The sequence below is a fragment of the Heterodontus francisci genome, unplaced genomic scaffold, assembly GCF_036365525.1.
Source record: "Heterodontus francisci isolate sHetFra1 unplaced genomic scaffold, sHetFra1.hap1 HAP1_SCAFFOLD_174, whole genome shotgun sequence".
Taxonomy (NCBI): Eukaryota; Metazoa; Chordata; class Chondrichthyes; order Heterodontiformes; family Heterodontidae; genus Heterodontus; species Heterodontus francisci.
Genome location: NW_027141730.1, coordinates 3,392,884 through 3,406,919, shown reverse-complemented (window position 1 = coordinate 3,406,919; position 14,036 = coordinate 3,392,884).

Sequence of the window (14,036 nt, the reverse complement as noted above, 5' to 3'; positions counted from 1 at the left end):
ACGTTGAGGAACCAACTAGAGAACAGGCCATCCTAGATTGGGTATCGTTTAATGAGAGAGGAATAATTGACAGTCTAGTTGTGCGAAATCCCTTGGGGATGAGCGACCTAGTTGATTCTGAGACTAGGGTCCTGAACGTTAAGAAAGGAAACTACGAAGGTATGAGGCTCGAGTTGGCTATGATGGATTGGGAAACGTTACCAAAAGGAATGACGGTCGATCGGCAATGGCAAAAATTCAAAGAGTGCATGGATGAACTGCAACAATTGTTTACTCCTGTCTGGTGCAAAAGTGAAACGGGAAAGGTAGCCAAACCATGGCTGACAAGGAAAATTAGAGATCGCATTAGATCCCAGGAAGACGCATACAAATTTGCCAGAAAAAAACAACAGACCAGGTGATTGGGAGCAGTTTCGAATTCAGCAAAGGAGGACCAAGGGATTGACTAAGAAGGGGAAAATCGTGTCCGAGAGTAAGCTTGTGGGGAACATAAAAACTGATTGTAAAAGTTTCTATAGCTATGTGCAGAGGAAAAGATTGGTGAAGACAAAAGTAGGTCCCTTACAGTCAAACAGGGGAATTTATTATGGGGAACAAAGAAATGGCTGACCAACTAAATGGATACTTTGGTTCTGCCTTCACAACGGAGAACACAAATATCATACCAGAAATGTTGGAGAACACAGGGTTTAGTGAGAGAGAGGAACTGATGGAAATCAGTATTTGTAGAGAAATGGTGTTGGGGAAATTGATGGGATTGAAGGCCGATAAATCCCCAGGGCCTGATAGAATGCTTCCCACAGTACTTAAGGAAGTGGCTTTAGAAAAAGTGGAAGCAAAGGTAGTCATCCTTCAAGATTCTATAGACTCTGGAACAGTTCCTATAGATTGGAGGGTAGCTAATGTAACCCCACTGTTGAAAAAGGGAGGGAGAGAGAAAGCAGGGAATTATAGACCAGTCAGCCTGACGTCTGTAGTGGGGAAAATTCTAGAGACCATTATCAAAGATTTTATAGCAGAGCACTTGGAGAATAGTGGTAGAATTGGACAGATCATGGATTTACGAAAGGGAAACCATGCTTGATAAACCTAATAGAATTCTTCGGGGGTGTAACTAGTAGAGTTGATGAGGGGGAGCCAGTGGACTTTCAGAAGGCTCATTACAATGTCCCACCTAAGAGCTTAGCATGTACAATTAACATGCATGTGATTGGGGGTAATGTATTGTGATGAATAGAAAATTGGTTGGCAGACAGGAAACAAAGTGTAGGAGTAAACCGTTCTTTTTTCTGAATGGCAGGCAATGACTAGTGGGGTACTGCAGGGATCAGTGTTAGGACCCCAGCTATTCACAATAGACATTAATAATTTCGATGAGGGAACTAATTGTAATATCTCCAAATTTGCAGATTACACAAAACGGGGTGGGAGGGTGAGTTGTGAGGAGGATGCAGGGAGGCTTCAGGGTGATATGGACAAGTTGAGTGAGTGGGAAAATGCATGGCAGATGCTGTATAGTGTGGATAAATGTGAGGTTATCAGGAAGTCACATTATTATCTGAATGGCTATAAACTCAGAGAGTGAAATATGTAACGAGACCGGGGTGTTCTCGTACACAAGTCGCTGAAGGTTAGCATGCAGGTGCAACAGGCGGTAAAAAAGGCGAATGTTATGTTGGCCTTCATAGCGAGAGGATTCGAGTACAGGAGCAGGGATGTATTGCTGCAATTATACAGGGCCTTGGTGAGGCCACAGCGGCAATGTTGTGTGCAGTTTTGGTCTCCTCATCTGAGGAAGGATGCTCTTGCTATCGAGGGAGTACAGCGAAGGTTTACCAGACTGATTCCTGGGATGGCGGGACTGACGTATGAGGAGAGATTGAGTCGGTTAGGATTAAATTCGCTGGAGTTCAGAAGAACGAGGAGGGATCTCATAGAAACCTATAAAATTCTAACAGGGCTTGACAGGGTAAATGCAGGAAGGATGTTCCTGATGGTGGGGGAGTCCAGAACCAGGGGTCATAGTCTGAGGATACGGGGTAAACTTTTCAGGACTGAATGAGGAGATATTTCTTCACACAGAGAGTGGCAAGCCTGTGTAAATCTGTCATCACGCCCATATCCAAGGGGAATTGGAAGATTCTGGCGAGGGCCTCTGCTATTCCCACCATTCCTTCCCTCAGCAACCCTCATACATCCCATCCAGACTCGGTAAATGGTCTACTTTATTGTGGTACAAAAAGTGTTGGATTGAAAAGGGTTAACGGAATCTGTTTGTTCCGTGACTGTAATTAATGTCAGTCTCCATGGATCCTAATTGTGTCACTGGAAGTTTTCCATTTTCTATTAATAAGGGGTACCTTTCAATGTGTTATAACATAGTGTCAGCGGGAAAATCAGCACTAACAGAGATCAGCAGCTCCAGAGAGAGATAGAGGATAGATCAGAATCTGAGGGCAATATATTGGAATGTTACAACAATTGTTCAGAATCTGAGAACAATGAATTGGAATGTTACAACAATGGGTCAGAATCTGACAACAATGAATTGGAATGTTACAACAATGGGTCAGAATCTGAGAACAATAGATTGGAATGTTAGAACAATGGACAGGAGTTTATCGTGGGATCTTTACTATCTTTCTACATATTATGATTGGTACTCATTAAACACTCGTATCGACCGCGCACTGAAGATTATTCAATACATTTACTATCCCATCCTGGCTATTATTGGTGTCCCTGGTAAGTCTCTCTATCTTGCTATTATTTCTATAAACCATGCTTAACTGCATTACTGCTCCTGTAATTTACTCTGCCCTTCTTGCTGCCGTTGTTCTTCCTGGTCAATATCTCCAGCTATTAGCTCTGTAAACTGCTGTGAACTGTATTACAAATTCCGGTCATTTACTCTCATCTTTGCTGCTGTTGTTGTCTCAATTTCAGGCTAGGAGATCTGTAAACCCTGCTTCACTGAAATGTTTGTCTGCAATGTAAATTTTGGGAAGACTGAAGCCAACGTCATTGATCTCCATCACGAAGTCCATCCCCTATCTGTCAAATACATACTTCACCCTGCCCAATATCTCAGCCCATCTGCTGCATAAACCCTCGTCCCTGTCACTGTTAAATCCACACTTGACTATTCCAATTCTATCCTGGTCACCCTCCCTGTTAAAAACCTCCATAAACCACAGCCCATCTAGAAATCTGCTGCCTTTATCCTAACTCACACCAAATCCCGATCACCCATCAGACCTGTTCTCACTGATCTACATTGGCTCCCGGTCTGGCAGCACCTTAATTTTAATATTCTCATTCTTGTGTTTAAACTCGCTCCATGCCCTCACCCCTCTAATTATTCCCATTCCCATATTCCTGAAAATCTTTTTATTTCAATCTTTTCCAAATCTCCTTTTAAAATGAATTTCTTTCCCTTTGTATCTGACCTGATCCACGATTTTAGACTTCACAGCACTACTGGTGTTGACAGTGCCGAAGCTGTGATCCATAAAGAGATGTGAACTTTGAGTGCGGCCTGCTCAATACCCCATGCTGGGCAGAGCTCCAGCCCAGTCGTAGCATATATGTGTTGTTCCTTTGAGGGTGGGTCTGAATATGGTGTCGATTATCCATTCTGGCAGCTTTGATGTACGTCTGTGAAACTTGGTCTGTGCATGTCCACTGACCGCCTGTGTTATTCACTCTCAGCTGAACATACATTCAGCAGCACGAGGAACCCCCTCTAGTGTTATTTAAAAGGACCAGGCATCCAACTTACAGGTGAGGGGTTTTTGACATACTTCTGACATTGTTAAGTTAGTGGAGGTCCTGTGGATGGTTTTCTGGAGGTTGTGTTGTGAGCTGCTGCAGACATTCAGGGAAGACAGAGGATTTGGTGACCCAAGTCTGGACAAGGAATGGGGACTGTAGTTACAGTGTCTCTGGGTCTATGACATGACCAACAAATGGAGCAGAGGTTGCAGAGAGGGGATGCTCTGTAAAGAGGGAGGAGGAGGGGGCTCTGCCCTACCGACCACGGGTTTTCCAAGAGCACTTTTCCTACCTACACCTAACCCCGGAGCAGTGTGTGGGTGACTCTGATTCAATAAAGAGATGGTCACAGAGCTGTGTCACCTCCTGTAACACGACCTGGAGCCTCACACCAGGGTGAGGACGGAGCTGTCAGTGGCTGTTAAGGTCACAGTTTCATTGAACTTCTATTTATCTGGATCTTTCCAGAGAGGAGCAGAAGACATATCCAACATAGATTCACAGAGATTGATAGAGACATTTACGACACAGAAGGGGGCCATTCGGCCCCTCTGTGCCAGCTCTCTGTGGAACAATCCAGTCAGTCCCACTCTCCCACTCAATACCTGTATTCCTGCAATTTCATTTCCTTCAAGTGCCCATCCAGTTTCCTTTTGAAATCATTGATTGTCTCAGCTTCCACCACCCTCATGGACAGTGAATTCAACTCATTACCATCCACTGTGTAAAAAAGTTCTTCCTTATATTACCCCTGCATCTCTTACCCAAAACCTTCCATCTGTGTCCCCTAGTCCATATTTTATCAGTTGATGGGAACAGTTTTTCCTTGTCTATCTTTTCTAAGCCTATCATAATCTTGTACACCTCTATCAAAGCTCTCTCAATCTCCTTTACTCCAGGGAGAACAACTCCATCTTTTCCAAACTAACCTTGTAACTAAACTCCCATCCCTGGAACCATTCTGGTAAATCTCCTCTGCAGCCTCTCAAGGACCTTCACATCCTTCCTAAAGTGTGGTGACCAGAACTGAACATAGTTCTCTCGTTGGGGCCTAACCAAAGCTTTATAAAGTTTCTGCATAACTGCCCTCATTTTGTATCTTTGCCTCTAATGATGAAGCCCATGATCTGATATGCTTTGCTAAACACTGTCCTAATATGTCCTGGCCTATGGAGCCCCAGGTCTCTCTGTTCCTGCACAATCTTTAGAACTGTGCCATTAAGTCTATATTGCCTTCCTATTCTTTCAGACAAAATAGATCACCTCACACACCTCAGTATTAAATTCCGCCTGCCGTTTCTCTGTCCATTCTGCCAGCCTATCTACATCCTGTTGCAGTCGGTTTGCAATATCCTCCTGTTCACCTGCTCCAAGATCGGAACATTTTGATATTCTACTCTGTATTCCAAGCTCTTAGCACTGACCATTGGGGAACATCACTGTCTACAATCCTCCAGTCTGAAAAACAACCATTTCCCACAACTCACACTTTTCTGTCCTTGACAATATTTGATCCAATTGGATGCTAATGCATTAACTTCAATTTTGTTCGCCAAACTTTTGTGTGGTACTTTATCAAATAATTTCATAAAATCCATCTATACAACATCCACCACATTCCCTTCATCAAACCTCTCTGTTACTTCATCAAATAAATTTAATTAGTTCAGTCAAGCGTGATCTGTCTTTTAGAAATCCGTGCTGACAATGCTTACATCACACAAACCTCTCCAAGTGTGTGTTGTCCTTGTTCCCTGATTATAGTTTCTAAAACCTTAATCACCACTGATGTTAGTCTAACTGACCAGTAATTGCGAAGCCTGTGCCTTGTCCATTGATAATTCTGGGAGGTGAGGGTGACCATCTATGTCATCATTTTCTCCCTCAGCAGGGAGAAGCAGGATGAGAGATCCCGTGGCTTTGTCAGGATAGCGGGATTCCTGATGGTGCAGGTGGCTCTGCGGGGTCCCCATGTCAATGGGGAGAGGTATAGGAACTGAAAGATCTCTCACTCCATTAACGTGCATTTGGTGTGTGAGCATGCCCAGTACATCTTCCCTTTCCCACCATGGATCCCCGATTCTCCACCATTACACCCATCTGAGACGCTCCATCACAGTGTTCCTTTGGTCGCCATTCTGCAGTAAAAACACCAACAAAAACCTTTTCATTAACATCTTTATCCAACGTATTCAATTTTACAAACAAATCTGAACTATTCACCATTGTAGTGCCTGTCTTATGGGTTCCCTCGACTTGCCCAGTGCTCCTACACAATGTTTCCCCAATGACTGCAGCATGGCTGGTGGAAGGTTGCTGACTTTCACTGGGGGAGACTGCAGATTGCCTTGCAGGACGTCCTCGAGCAGCTCTGGGTCTTGAGGCCTCGGATTCAGACTGCAAAACCTCGACATGGGCAGCAGCAGCCTGGGCTGGCTGATGGGTAACAGCAAGGACACTGGTGTAGTGACAGTGATGTGAGAACAAATACTGTCCTCCTGAGAGAGGACAGCAGGTTCATGCTCCACGGAGACACTGTCACACCCACGGGGCGACACATCAGTAATCCTAGTATTCTACTGGATCACAGATTGCTGGACTGCTGTGAGATCCTGCAAACCCCTTTGAACACTGAGATCCACAGCCATGATGACAGCAGTCTGATCCTGCATGGCAGCAAGCATGGATCATATGTCCTCAGGCTGAGCTTCCACTGCAGCACTGAGACAAACAAAGAACAAAAGAACAAAGATAATTACAGCACAGGAACAGGCCCTTCGGCCCTCCATGCCTGCACCGATCCAGATCCTCTCTCTAAACATGTCGCCTATTTTCAAAGGTTCTGTATCTCTTTTCTTCCTGCCCATTCATGTATCTGTCTGGATACATCTTAAAAGACTCAATCGTGCCCGCGTCTACCACCTCCGCTGGCAACGCGTTCCAGGTGCCCACCACCCTCTGCGTAAAGAACTTTCCACGCATATCCCCCTAAACATTTCCCCTTTCACTTTCAACTCGTGTCCTCTAGTAATTGAAACCCCCACTCTGGGAAAAAGCCTCTTGCTATCCACCCTGTCTATACCTCTCATGATTTTGTACACCTCAATCAGGTCCCCCCTCAAACTCCGTCTTTCTAATGAAAATAATCCTAATCTACTCAACCTCTCTTCATAGCTAGCGCCCTCCATAACAGGCAACATCCTAGTGAACCTCCTCTGCACCCTCTCCAAGCCTCCACATCCTTTTGGTAATGTGGCGACCAGAACTGTACGCAGTATTCCAAATGGGGCCGAACCAAAGTCCTACACAACAGTAAAATGCCCTGCCAACTCTTGTACTCAATGCCCCGTCCGATGAAGGAAAGCATGCCGTATGCCTTCTTGACCACTCGATTTACCTGCGTTGCCACCTTCAGGGAACAGTGGACCTGAACACCCACGTTGGACACGTTGGGTGTCTGCCGCCTGTGCTGCAGTGGAAGCTGAGACAATGGTCACCAGGCACTGTATCAGGGCTGGGTCCGCTACTGCTGTCATGGAGTTAGTGACCACTTCCACAGGGGAATGAATGTGCTTCAAGCTCTGTGCAATGTCCTGTGCCATGTTGGAGCCAGACTCCTCCATGTTCCTTGACAGTGACAACAGACTGTCTAACAGGCCTGTCAATGGACAAAGTATCTCAGTGTACATGTCGATCAGCATTCTCCTGTATGCTGTTCCAGCAATGTTCACATCTGCGTCCTGTGTATTATAACACATTTGTGACCTCACCCTCCGGTGAGCTGACACATGAGCTATCCTTTCCCCCTGGCCTGGCTGCAGCTCACTCGTGCTCGGTGACTCACCATGTGCTGATTCCGACTCTATGCCAGCCTCTAAGGTCCACACAGTGTAAGTATTTGATCTGATGACTATGAGTATCAGACCAAGTGATGGGGTTTCACCATCAGTGCTGTGCTGCTCTCTCTCTATCTCTCTCTGTCTCCTGGATCTGCTGTGACTGGGAAGCTGGCAGTTTTGGCTTATGATTGGAAAGTATAAAATCAGAGGGGGAGGGCTGGGGTGAGGGATTGGGGGTGGGTTGTAAAGCAGGAGGTTCATGGTCCCACCATCTGCAGCTTGTACATCATCCCAGACAGCAGGACGAGGGGCAGTTGGGAGTTAAGAAGAGACATCAGGCCGGAAAATAGCATCATCCTGAATACTCTCGGTGATGCCGGATGCTATGGGCTCTGTCACAGCCGGTCCCATGATGTGAAGAACCATCTCCTCCCTCAGGCTCAGGGGATGAAGGTCTGCCTGGTCCCCGCCGGTTCACTGCTGCTCCTGTGATTGTCGGCCACCATGTTCTGTAAGAGAGAGGGCAGAATGTCAGTGATTGTGTTGCACTGTGTTTGGGTGATGTTCTTGGCACAGTTGAGTAGCTGCAGGAACGTGGAGGCAGTGAGGGGTGGGTGTGAAGCTGGTATAAGTGGAATGTGTGTGAAGGTGAGATGGAGTATGTGAATGTTAGGTGTTAGTCCTGAGTGTTAGGGACTACTGATGGGTGAGTGATGGGGGTGTGGTACATTGAGCAGTGTGAGAGGTTGGTGATGTTGGGGGTAGGAGAAGCCATGTGGAGATGAATTCACTGACATTGTGTGACCCGTGTGAACTCATTAAACTTCTTCTGGCTCTGCTGCCAAGTCCTCGGGGCCAGACGTCTTGCATTGATCTCCCTGGCCACCTGCTCCCATTCCATTCGGAGGACGTTCCTTGAGGGTCTCCAGCCCACTCCACGAAAACATATCCTCTCTTCTCCTGTCACCCACCATGACTAAGGCCTCCAACACCACATCCGTGAACAACAGAGCCCTCTCTCTGTCGTAGTATTCCATTTGCCTTGTCTCCAATTGCAGCATTCCCAATCAGAAACAGCAGCCTCCTGTGATTCAGTACAACTTCCCGTTAAAAGGGACAGACTGCCTTGAAGAGCTGAAGCCTGGCTGAAACACGTGTACGTAGAATGAATGGAAATGAGGAGGCAGCAGGATGTTTGTGTATCACTTGTCTCAACAGGAACGGGGACGGGCAAATCATGACTCCTCTGCTGAAAAAGTGATGCAAACACGATTTTTTCGCACTTCCTATTGACCTTTCCCTCTTTCACGTTTTTTCACTCTCTCCCTCACTCACTTCACTCTCTGTCTCTTGCTCATAGAATTAGAGATTGGTGCAGCACAGAAGGAGGCTATTCGGCCCATTGTGTCAGTACTGTCTCTTTGAATGAGCTATCGAATTAGCTCCTCTCCCAGCCTCTTTCCCCAGACTCATGTTGCCAATGTGGAAAAACCTTTCCTTCAATCTCAGTCTCTCCCTCTTGCAGCAGTCACACAGCTTCCAGCCTCTTCACAGAGCAACAGTCAGCTGAACCTCGTTAACTACTCAGCACCTCCAATTAGGCAGCAGCCAACCCCAGTGCTGTACTTGTCCTCCGAGTATTTAATGGGGGACAGTGCAGAGTGTCCTTTATTCTGGATCTAAGCCGTGCTGTACCTGTCATGGCAGTGTTTGATGGGGACAGTGTAGAGTGAGCTTTACTCTGCATCTAACCTGTACTGACTCGGCCACAAACATGTGTTCATCTAAAACTCTGCTGCCTGTATCTAAACTCAAAGCAAGTCCCGTTCATCCATCACTCCAGTGCTCGTTGACCTACATTGGCCCCTGCTCTGGCAACATCTTGATTTGAAAACTCTCATCCTCATGTTCAAACCTAACTCATTCTGAAATGCCCAGTGATGAAACTGTCTCATCAAAATACTAAATGTTAGTTTGTTTGTTAGAACCACAGGGACTGCAGTGGTTCAAGATTCACCATTTTCTCATGGTAACCAGGGATGGGGAAGTAATGCTGGCCTTGTCAGTATCACCCATAACCTGAGAACAAAAAGACAGGAAATAAAATAGTAATAAAATCAATGAGTTTGTAATTGACCGATTGAAACCAGGCGAGATAAGTGATCAGACAGAGACGTCATAACCCAATAAACAAATTGTCAACACAATTTATCTCACCAGCTCCTTGTATCTGTCTTTCTGCTGTTGTCTTCAGCAGAAAACAAGTAACAATTAATCTCGGGATTAAAAACTGCTGAATGTCAATTGTGCACATGAGATACGTACTCAATGGTTTCTGTTATCAGTCAGTCAGAGAATTACACAGCACAGGAGGAGACCATTTAACAAATCGTCCCAGTTCCAGCTGTTTGAAGGAAATCTTCAATTATTCCTCTCCCCTGTTCCTTTCTCCCAGTCCAGTAAATCACCCTGTTAGTATTGATCCAATTCCCTTTTGAACGTTTCTGTTAAATCTACTTCCACAACCCTTTCAGGAAGTGAATTCCAAATCATAAACACTCGCTGTGTAAAGAAAAGAAAATCTCCTCATCTCTCCTCTGTTTTTTTGTTAATCAACATTAAACTGTGTTCTCTGGCTACTGACCTTCCATCCAGTCAAACCAGATTCTCTTTATTTATTGCAGCAAAACACATCATCATTTTCAGGCCCTCTATTAAATCTCCCTTTTAGCTTCTCTGCTCTAAGGAGAACAATCCCAGATTCTCTCCCCATAACTGAACTCCCTCATCCCTGTTACCATTCTAGTATCTCACCGAGGCACCATCTCCAAGGCCTTGGAATCTTCATAAAGTGTGGTGTCCAGAATTGGACACAATATCCCAGCTGAGGCTCAAACAGTCATTTCTAGTCTTAGCGGAATGTTCTTGTGTTTTTTTTTAAATTCTTTGCTTCTAGGTATAAAGCTAAGGATCCCGGATGCCTTTTTAAAATCTTCAGAACTTATCCGGCCACCATTGAAGATTTGTGTACATACGCACCCAGTCTCTGTGCTCCGGTACCATCTTTTAAATGGTGCAGTTTAGTTTCTATTCACTCCCCTTATTCTCCCTCACAAAATAATCACTTCCCCAATTCTATGTGTTAAATTAAATTCACCATGTGTATTCTCATTTCACCATCTGACTGTCCATGTCCTCCTGAAGCAGCTCCTTTCCTTCACACAGTTTACTACATTTATAATTTTCCTGGCTTATGCAAATGTTGAGACTCTGCTCTTCACACGTAAGTCTTTATCATGTATCTATTTATCTATATGTAAGGAAGAGTACTGGTTCTAATACTGACCCCTGAGAAATTGCACTGTATACTCCCACTCCTCCCCCAGTCTGAACAATGTCTGTTCACCACTTCTCTCTGCTTTCTGTCCCTGAGTCAGTGTCATATCCACACTATCACTGTCACATTAATCCATGTGTTCCATTTTCATAACAAGTCTATGAAATGTCATTTGATCACAGGCCTTTTGAAAGTCTGTTCACATAAGTGTATATCCATAATTGCATATGCATGTGCAGGGGTGGAAGATGTTGGTATGGTTCTTAATGAATACTTCGTGTTTCACGTTACAAAAGAGGGGTATGATGCAGATATTGTAGCTAAGGAGGAGGAATATGAAGTATTTGATGAGATATACTGAGGGAGAGAGGAGGTATTAATGGGATTAGTATCCTTGAAAGTTGAAAAGTCACCAGATGCAGATATAATGCATCCTATGTTGTTAAAAGAAGCAAGAGAAGAAATAGCAGAGGGTCTGACCATCATTTTCCAGTCCTCACTGGGTACAGGTGTGGTGCCAGAGGATTGGAGTACTGTTAACATTGAACCTCTGTTTATAAAGGACCCCAGGGTTAGAATGAAAAATTACAGGCCAGTCAGTCTAACCTCAGTAGTGGGCAAATTATTGGAATCTATTCTGAGAGGCAGGATAAACTGTCTCTTAGAAAGGCACAGGCTAATCAAGGATAGTCAGCATGGATTTGTTAAGTGACGCTCTAGTTTGACCAACTTGAGTGAGTTTTTTGAAGAAGTAACAAGGAAGATAGATGAGGGTAGTGCAGTTCATGTGGTCTACATGGATTTAAGCAAGGCTTTTGACAAGGTCCCACATGGCAGACTGGTTAAAAAAAATAAAATCCCATGGAATCCAGGGAAATACAGCAAGGATGATACAAAATTGGCTCATTGGCAGGAAACAAAGGGCAATTGTTGATGGGTGTTTTATTGACTGGAGGGCTGTTTCCAATATAATAAAAGCAAAATACTGCGGATGCTGGAAATCTGAAACAAAAACAAGAAATGCTGGAATCTCTCAGCAGGTCTGGCAGCATCTGTGGAAAGAGAAGCAGAGTTAACATTTCGGGTCAGTGATCCTTCTTCGGAACCCCGGACTGTTTCAGACAGACCTTCGGACTGTTTCCAATGGTGTTCCACAGGGCTCAGGACTGAGTCCCCTGCTTTTTGTGGTATATATTAATGACTTGGACGTAAATGTAGAAGCATGATCAAGAGGTTTGTAGATGACACACAGATTTGCCGTGTGGTAGATAGCGAGGAGGATTGCTGTCGGTTGCAGGAAGATATCGATGGCAGAAAAGTGGCAAATGGGATTCCACCTGATTAAGAATGAGGCGATGCAAATTGAGGAGTTCAAACAAAGCAAAGGGATGCACGATTAATGGGAAAATACTCGGAAGTGTAGAGGAAGTGAGGGAACTTTGGAGTCAATGTCCACAGATCCCCGAAGTAGCAGGACAGGTTGATTAGGTGGTTAAGAAGGCATACGGAATCCTTTCCTTTATTAGCCGAGGTATAGAATACAAAAGCAGGGAGGTTATGCTGGAACTGTATAACTCTTTGGGTAGACCATAACTGGAATATTTTGTGCAGTTCTGGTCACCTCATTACAGAAAGGATGTAATTGCACTGGAGAGGGCACAGAGGAGATTTACGAGGATGTTGCCAGGACTGGAAAAATGCAGCTATGTGGAATGATTGGATAGGCTGGGGTTGTTCTTCTTGGAACAGAGAAGGTTGAGGGGAGATCTGATTGAAATGTATATATTTTTAGGGGCCTGGATAGAGTGGAGGTGAAGGGTCTAATCACATTAGCAGAGATCAGTGATGAGGGGGCATAGATTTAAAATGATTGATGGAAAGATTAGAGGGGAGTTGAGGAAACACCTGTTCATCCAGAAATAGCAAATTGGCTCAGTGGCAGGAAAGAAAGGGTAATTGTTGACGGGTATTTTAGAGTCAGCAGGGATGTTTCCAGCGGCGTTCTGCAAGGCTCAGGACTGGGTCCCCTGCTTTGGTGTGAGTCTCAAACTCACTGCCTGAAAGGGTAGTTGAGGCAGGGACACTCAACCCATTCAGAATGAGTCTGGACATGCAGCTCAGGTGCCACAATCTGCAGGGTTATTGGCCAAATGCTGGATGGTGGGATTAGAATAGTGGATCGTTTACCATTTGGCACAGCAATAACGTTCCAACTGGCCTCTTTCTGTGCCTTAACCTCACGATGACTCTATGATCCCATTACACGAAACACGCTATTCTCATTAACACTCACAGTTACGTCCTCAACGAACTCGATCAAGATTAGAAAATGAGTTTCCATTAACTTATCTATGCTGCTCGTCATTTATTAACCATGATTTTACAGGCAAGAAATACTTTGTGCTGGGTTACGGACTCCAGAAGTTTCCAACTATCAACATTAGACTGACTGGTCAGTAGTTACAGTGTTTGTCCAACCTCTCCTCTTTTTAAATAGGGTGTAACATTTACAGCCTTCCAGTCCTCTGTCACCAATCCCATATCAAAGGAGGATTCGAAGATTCTGGCCAGTGCCGCTGTGTTTCCACAATTCCTTTCCTCATTAAACCTCAGATATCCTATCTAGACCGGATAAATGATCTACTTTATTGTGGTACAAAAACGTTTAGATTGAAATGAGTTAACTGAACCTGTTTGTTCAGTGACTGTAGTTAATGTCCGTCTCCCTAATTGTGTCACTGGGAGGTTTTCCATCGTCTATTAATATGGGGCTCCTTTCAATGTATTATCCCATAATGTCAGCGGGAACATAACAGAGATCAGCAGCTCCAGAGAGAGAGGGAGAGGATAGATCAGAATCTGAGAACAATAGATTGGAATGTTAAAACAATGGGTCATAATCTGAGAACAATAGATTGGAATGTTAGAACAATGGGTCAGAATCTGAGAACAATAGATTGGAATGTTACAACAATGGGTCAGAATCTGAGAACAATAGATTGGAATGTTAAAACAATGGGTCAGAATCTGAGAACAATAGATTGGAATGTTACAACAATGGACAGCAGGAGTTTCTGCTATTGGTT